Here is a 7,995-nt window from a genome sequence, read left to right as displayed (position 1 = left end):
AACTCCATGCCTGAAAACAGTCTGTTTCAGACATAGGATGTTTTCACGCTTTTTCCATTTAATAGGCTTTTCTGTCTCAATCCACCAAGATGACATATTGCCGAAAAAGGAGGAAATCTTCCTTTTTATTTGTTCATTGATTGAAAAATACAACATTTCCCTGCCACTGATCTCAGTATGGGTCTCCGAAACCCATGTTCAGGGCTTATGGAGGAAATATTCTAGAACCAGCTTGAGGCCCTGTGGATAGGACTCCACCGACTCTGGAAGCTGAATGAATCCAAGTGTCCACAGCTCCCTTTTCTTCTGGATGAAATTCAAAACAAAACCAAAACAGAATTTGGGAAAGCTGCTCTAGTACTTTCTGTCAAAGCCCTACTATTAACAATCTAAGGGTCAAAACATCATGCATGAATGTTCTGGATGTACAATTTGGTTGCTTTGGGTAGTTTAAAGTCCCAGTAATATAATGCCAGCCTGTCACTGCAATGATGTACACATCCTCCTGCAACTTTCTAGGCCAACACTTGGCATATCAGCTCCCATGAGCAAGGACTCAGACTCTCCAGAAAGTTGCTTTCTTTCTAAACGGCACAGAGTATGAGGAAATGTTTGATGCTCAAATCCTACTACTTGTTCCTCTTGCTGTCTTCCTGTCTGAAATCTGGTGAATAGGAGTATCAAATGGTAAACAGACTGGAGATTGCTACTTGGGCCTGGGCCCCAACACAGCATCCTGGTCTATCCGTACCTAAGTAAAGCAGCTGGACCCAATGACCGTCCACGCTGATGTACACAAGGGGTTTTAGGCTAAAAAGCTGGAGCAGGGGCATAGTCCCAAAATGGGATTAAGACCAGCACAGATGAGTTTAATTCACTGAAAAACAGTGGAGCACACACTGGAGTCTGCCACCTGGAGGACACTGGCACAGCGACTGAAAGCAGAGCTCAGGGGCCATGGTTGGGGCCAACAGAATGGTCTGAGCCCCCCTGCCCTTGTCCCAGCCCAAGCCCTGGAAGAGCCAGCCTTTCCCCGGACAGCCTGGGCCTCCCAGTGCATCTTTTCTTGGGCCTCAGGAGCAAAGAGCGGAACGCTTGGGGATGCAGCGCTCCCCCACCCTCAAGCACAGGCCAGAGCTTGAGGGACCCGTGTTTCCAAGCTCAGGATCTGGCCTCGGAGCTGAGCCTCTAACCCCACAGGCCACAGAGCCCTCCAGCCCTAAGTGGAGCCCACGTCCCCGCCACAGAACAAAGGGGCGGCATCCTCCATCTCTGACCCTCTCCTCTCCTGTTGCATGAGGTTATTTTATTTAAAACTCAAAGGGGGAAAAAAAAAGCCAGAAACCTTACTTACTGTTTCCTGAGGCTTCCAGGGAAAGAGAGTACTGGTCTAAAGCAGTGGTGCTCCAAGCCTGAGGCCTGGTGGAGCAGCATTGATATCACCTGGGAACTTGTGAGAAGCGCAAGCTTATTGGGCCCAGACCCACCAAATCAGAAATGCAGTGGGTGGGGCTTAGCAGTCTTCGGTTTCACGTGCCCTCCAGGTGATTCTAAATGCACACCCAGCTATAGGACCACTGGACTAAACAAGGGCATAATTACACTAATCAGGGGAGCTACTTCTCCACACGTGGAAAGGGGCAAACATGCAGAGAAAGAAAAAAGCCTACTCCAAGATTTTCTCTTTGCGGAGAGAAAGACAAACCTATAGGGGGTGTGGAGAGGAATTGAGACATTTCTTTCCTACCAGATGATTTTTCAGTAGAATAAAAAGATGAGAAATAGTCACTAAGAACCAATTCTGGATTACTGAAATTGGTCTTTTCACTGCTGTCTATCAGGTTTATTTTTCTAGAAATCAAGTTTAGTATTCTACCTTGCTCAAAGCTAGTGCTTAGCTAACTATTCCTACTGAGTAAAGCCTCAGTTATCGAGCATGGAAAACAAAGCCAGTCACAACTTGCCTCAAACCATCTTTCGACCTAATTTAAGCTCATGTTCAGTTCTATGCATCAAACATAGATGCTTAGGTGCTTATGCTTACGAAGTAAGCAACTTTGAATACAAAAGCAGAAGAGTTTCCATCCTCCAGGGTAGTCTCCTGTATCAGAAGCCCCCAGGAAGCAAGTTAGCAATGCAAAGGTTCAAATGCATCCCCAGAGAATTGGCTACAGCAGGCCTGGAAGGGGGCCTATGTATACACTTGTCAAGGGCTTCAGATGAGTCGGCTGAGTCCACGTGAAATCACCTGTTGAGAAATTCTGTTCCACATATTTAATAAACTGTGATCCCTGGCAAGTGCCTAGACTTGAAGCAAGTGCCTATTAATTACTGAGTGGTTAATAGTCATCCTTTCCACATTCAGATATTTCCATTTTATAAAGCCCTCTAACCTACCTCATTGAACCATCCTAACATCTTACAGCGTGAAAACATTTACTTATTTTGCACATTTAAAACACACAATAAGGGCAAAAAGAATTCACATCATTTCCACTGAGGTGTCTAGTACTTAAATGCCTTCAAACTTGAAAGGCAGGGACACCAGAGGCAGCACACCACTGCACGTAGGATCCTAGACGCACCAATAGAACTGCTCTCATTAAGGTCTTCACCTGGGCTCCTTTTCCAAGGAGGGCTTCCACATCTTTCTTTAGGTGGCTGTTCAGGGTTGCTCTGCCAAAGCGCAGCCGTGATCATTTCTTCTCTTAATTTTGTCATTAACTTATGTTTTCCTTCTCTGCAAAGTCTCAGAACAAATAGATTCTGTTTGCATGAATAATGCACCACGTCCCCAGGTACAAAGAGAAGTGTAAGTCTGCACAGCTGCACAAGGAAACTTAACCAAGATCCATTTCCAAGGCTTTGCCTGCATCAAAGGTCTTAGAGACCATCTGGGAAGATCTTTCTTTTCTTTGGTTAATCCTTTGAAATTCTTTCCCTTCCACTCCCAAAATTTTAAATTCCTTCATCAAACCAAGCACGCACTTTTTAGTAATAGACTAGGAGTCAGAAGCCTGGGTTCTAGTTTTAGATCTGCTACTAGCTGCTGCAGGACTGTGGACAAAACATTCGACCTCACCGAGACTCAGTTTTCCTATCAGCAAAATGGACCTGATGAGGAGATGAATTAGGTGGTCCCTAAAATTCTTTGGCTCTATGTAGTGGAGAAGGGGTATATGAAATTCTCCATCCAAATTCAGACAGTGTAAAGCGTCCTATTTTAATAAGGGTGACCTTACTCCCAGATATTTCCCTTCTCTGGCAGTCATTTCAGGCTGAGATATTTGCACATGCGGGATTCTAAGAGTTGAGGAAGAGGAATGTGGTGGACTCAGAGCTGTTTCATAGCCTGAGGAAAGGTTTTGTTTTTTTTGTTTTTTTTGTTTTTTTTGCGGTACGCGGGCCTCTCACTGTCGTGGCCTCTCCCGTTGCAGAGCACAGGCTCCGGACGCGCAGGCTCCGCGGCCATGGCTCACGGGCCCAGCCGCTCCGCGGCATGTGGGATCTTCCCAGACAGGGGCACGAACCCGTGTCCCCTGCATCGGCAGGCGGACTCTCAACCACTGCGCCACCAGGGAAGCCCAGGAAAGGTTTTTAAGAGCTGCCATTTCACATGTTGTGCCGGAGTGGGGTCGTCTGTGCTACTGAGTCCTTACGCTTCTCTCAATCTTATTTCAAGAGAGAATGTTGAGGCTTATCCTGAACTGGAAACTCTGTTAGCCTGAGATGCAAATACAGCCATGAATTAAAGCACCCTGGAGGCAGTGGTCGCTGACCAAGTGTATGAATATTTGGCTCTCTCTGCTGTTAATGGCAGATTGAAAGACAACGTGCAGAAATGGCTTCATTTTACTTTACCAGGATAAACTAATGTAGGTAATTAAGATTCACTGCCTGACTAACTTCAAATGGCTATACAGAGAGCAACATAATTCTGTTACTCTCTAAATATCAAGGTTTATCCAATAGTAAAAACGAAATTGTATATAATCGAAGGTCTGGTTATCCGTTCGTGTTTGATCCTTAATGACGCACAACCCTTTAGAATACTCATGCTGTGTCCTCTGTTTATGAAGGGCGGACAAGAGGGTCCCAGAGGTTAATGACTGTGCAGGTCTCCTACCTAGCTGGTAACCAAGACAGGTCTCAAAGAAGAAGCCCTCATGGTAAATTATTGCTCTTTCAAATTAGTCATTGCAAGGATTCATTTTTGTTAAGAGAAATTCTTTACATTTTATTGTTCATGGTTCATTGAGCCATCTGGGATCAAGGGCATTTTGGACATTGGGCAGTGCTGGGGGTAGGGATGAAAGGAAAGAAGGGAGAGTCCTCGTTTTTCAAACGGACTCAAGTGCCATTTATCTTTCATAATCTACCAACAAGGTAAGCTAAACCCCAGCCCCATCCCTCATGAAAAGATGACTTCAAAAGTCACACTTTAGAAATAAACTAATTCAGAAAGTGTGTTGCCCAGGGTTTATCAGGCTCTGAACCGTTTCTCACAGAAGCACAAGAAGCTGTGCCACTTCCGGGAGGCTGAGGGAGGCCTGGCTGGCCCCAGAGTGAAGTTCAAGGCTCCGGGGATGCAGAGGAGCCACCCAGAGGAACCAGGAAGGCCAAGGGCCAAGGAGTCAAGTACAAGCTGTGTCCTAAGCGTGCCCAGCATCAAGCTGAAGAAACTCACTTCAGCCACCAACCGTGAGTACTGTGCTCCAGCCAATAAAAGGAAACAAAGTCCAGGTGCCAGAAGCCAGGCAGATCCTGGGGAATGTGAGAAATGTGAAAAAGACCGAGTTCATCCCTGGGCCCAGGTCTGGAATATCCATGGTGTTTTGACAAGCTCCTGGCCCTTGGGGCTTGCCCCATGAATGAATGGATGGACAGTGGCAGATTATCTGTGGGAATAGTGTTTCTTTTCCTTCTTTTTCAAGAGAGTATGACGAATCATGTCACAATACTGGCAGGAATGAGTATCTCTGTGGAACCCCTGGGGTGGCCTACTCAGAAGGGCGACCAGTAGGACCACCCTCTTGAGCGAGAAGATCTGATGGGACCCTTTGTGTTTTAAGGTTCTAAAGAGAAAAGCTCATCCTCAGTAAGGGAAAGGAAGGGGTGGTTCTGGGTTCCTAAAGTAACGAATGCTTGAACATGTCTTAGCTCTGACATTGTTGGAGGTAGCAATGCTTGCAAACTCACGGTTAACTGGTCGAGCTAAAACTGTCCGTATTCTGACCTGAGAGACCAGCATAGAAGCATTAGCAGTGGACCCAGTCTCTGACCTGGGTCAGCCTTTGGAGCCTCTCCTCCTGATAGCTCAAGGCTTCTGCTGGAGAGACCTGCTTGGTGCCCGCCTCCTTGCGATCCAGCATTCCTGACGTCCCATGCCAATAAGTGGCAGCATCACCGCTGGCCTGCCTCAGCCCACATCTTTGCTGAGTGCCCTTTCAATCAGATGCCCTCTCCCCTAAGCACAACAGTGGGGAGTGGGCAGCCCTAAACTGAACTCACTGCAGCAGAAAATGACGACAACGTCCTGGGTCTGCAGCCACTGTGGGAGGGGTACTTGGACCAGTTACTGTGCATGGATGCAACTCACCAAGGGCAACTCCTTCTCAGCCACTAGCACCTCTTTTGCCAACCGGAAATGAACTGCCCGCTCCTTCCACCCTTGGCTGCAAGACCCAGCACAGGGACGAGGAAGATTCTATAGGGGAGGACTGAATACTTCTCGGGGCTTTTACTCGGTATTGATGGCTGGTGTGATGGGGACAGGGGAGAGAGTGAGCATTTGTATTCTAGAGACAGAGCGGTCACAGCAAGCACACTCCATTACCACATTGGGGGCATCCCTGTTTCAGAACGAACAAATTAATTAAAGGATGAATGGATTAATTATGTTTATAGGAGATTTGTCCTGTTTTAAAGGCACCAGAAGGACACGCCGGTCTTGACTTTAGCCATTCCTGTTTCTGCAAGAAGTGACTTCGCTGTACACCTGAAACTAACATAACATTGTTAATCAACTATACTCCAATATAAAATAAAAAGTTTTTTAAAAAAAAAGTGACTTTGGCACCACCAGCGACTGTCAGTCTTAACAATGACCTCAGAAAATTTTGATCAGATGCAAGTTAATTTGCTCTGAGCCATTCCCTAGGGACACAGAAGGTCAGACCTAGAGCCCATCATCCCGATAAGAGGCTCCTATGAGCTCAGGACTCAATGCTGAAAGCAGAGTTTGGTGACCGTTTGGAAAGGCATCTTGAGTGGAGAGTGTGTCCTGGCTTGGCCATTGGGAGACGCAATTTCTAAAGCACAGCTCTACTTACAACCTGTGAGAACTCAACAGGAAAGGGGGAAAGATTTGTCTTTTTGTTTTTTAATTCTCAAAGCTTAGCCCAGCATAGGAACTCAATAAAGCAAAGGGCGGGGAAGAGAGAGCCAGGGACAGAGGGAAGAATCTGGCCTCCCTCATGAACCTTCTATGGTGACCCCACAGAGAGAAGTGGGGAAGATGCTTTGTGAACTAAACACTGCTAAGTAAGTTCAAAAGTTTTGCGGGATAAAAGTTAGCCTCTAAATGCCACAATTGGAAGTTTAGCAAAAAGTCTGACAGTCTCGTTTTCAGAACTCTTTGCAAGGGTACTTGATGTGAAGGTGCAAAAAAGTAGCAGCTGCAGTTGCTGTAGTTCTGTCTTCAGCTCCACGATGTTTCCCCTGGCCAAAAATGCACTAAGTTGCCTCTGAGTTCAAAGCATTCAGCAAACAATGGCAAGGCAGAGCCACCGGAAGCAGGCACCTGATTTCCATGACAAATATGGTAACGCTGTATTAGCTAATGGAGCCACTTTCTGTGTTGCCGGATGGGCATATACAGCAACACAAATTGGAATAGAATGGAACCTGTCCCCTGTTGGTAGAGTTGCCCCAAAGGGATGGAGAGATCAGTAATCATCCCTGCTGGTTTAATACTGAATTGTTTCAAAACCAACTCATAACTGATGCCAAGTAAAAGCACTGTGTACCCATTACAACATGGCATGATTGAAGATTTAAAAAATAAAAGTTTGACAGTCTCTTCTGGAAGGATCCACACAGGATTTTCCTGCACGGAACAAGACCCAGTTTACATAGCCCATGTGCTGGGTCACGGCCCCCCTTCTTTGGAACATGAGGGGTTGATTCCCTTGGGTGTCCTGGGGCCAGGCTCTACTGAGAAGTAAACACCTTGGTGGTACCACATGTTCATGGGTTCCCGTTTACACTGTGTCAGGAATAAATGGAGCTGGTGGCACAGGAATGCCATCCAGGATGGGACTGTGACCAGGCGGGAGGGAAGGGAGAGATACGGGCTGGCAGTGGGTTGCGATACCAGGCCAGGGGTACCCACGGCCAACTGCACTCAGGGCTTCAGTGCATCTTTAAAGAGAAACACGTTCTTAACCATTTGTTGGGTTTTGGGCAGTACAGTTGGGTAGACAAGAGAACAGGTTCTACAACCAGACTGCCTAAGTTCCAACCGTAGCTTTGTTTCTTTCTAGCTCTAAACCTGGATGAGTCTTGTAACTTCTCGATGGACACGGGGATGATGAGAGTATCTACCTTGTCAGCTTGTTGAGAAGGCCCTGGGGCTGGTCACAGCCACAGACCAAGTGTTTGGTAATTATTTGCTCCCCTGGAGACTCCTCCCAGGTGTGCCCAGGTCAAACACTTGAATCAGAATCGAATAATTATGGTAAAAGAGGCATCGGTCGAGCGATAGGCATGTTCACAAACAATGTGTCCTTCAGCCACATATATCTCAGTCTTCACCACAACACCACGAGGAAGGAGTATTTTGCTTATCACAGACATGAAAACTGAGGTCATAACTGGTGTTCAGGGTGGCACCGCTGATAAGCTCACCAGTCTTGGGTCCACCCAGACCTGCTTCTTGGAAAACAGCACAAGCAAGGGCTGTGTTTGCCAACACAGATCTCATCCCCACCAGAA

General features: G+C 46.7%; 1 pseudogene; it reads left to right on the top strand.

Moving 5' to 3' along the window:
- Positions 1 to 6,711: 6,711 nt before the first annotated feature.
- LOC149747807 (cytochrome c oxidase subunit 7B, mitochondrial pseudogene) lies at positions 6,712 to 7,706 on the top strand (annotated as a pseudogene).
- The last annotated feature ends 289 nt before the right edge of the window (positions 7,707 to 7,995 follow it).

This window comes from Delphinapterus leucas, chromosome 13, assembly GCF_059928025.1.
Source record: "Delphinapterus leucas isolate spDelLeu-1000000601 "Yukka" chromosome 13, BTC_Dleu_Yukka2, whole genome shotgun sequence".
NCBI lineage: Eukaryota > Metazoa > Chordata > Mammalia > Artiodactyla > Monodontidae > Delphinapterus > Delphinapterus leucas.
This window is presented reverse-complemented; position numbering and strand designations above follow the sequence as displayed.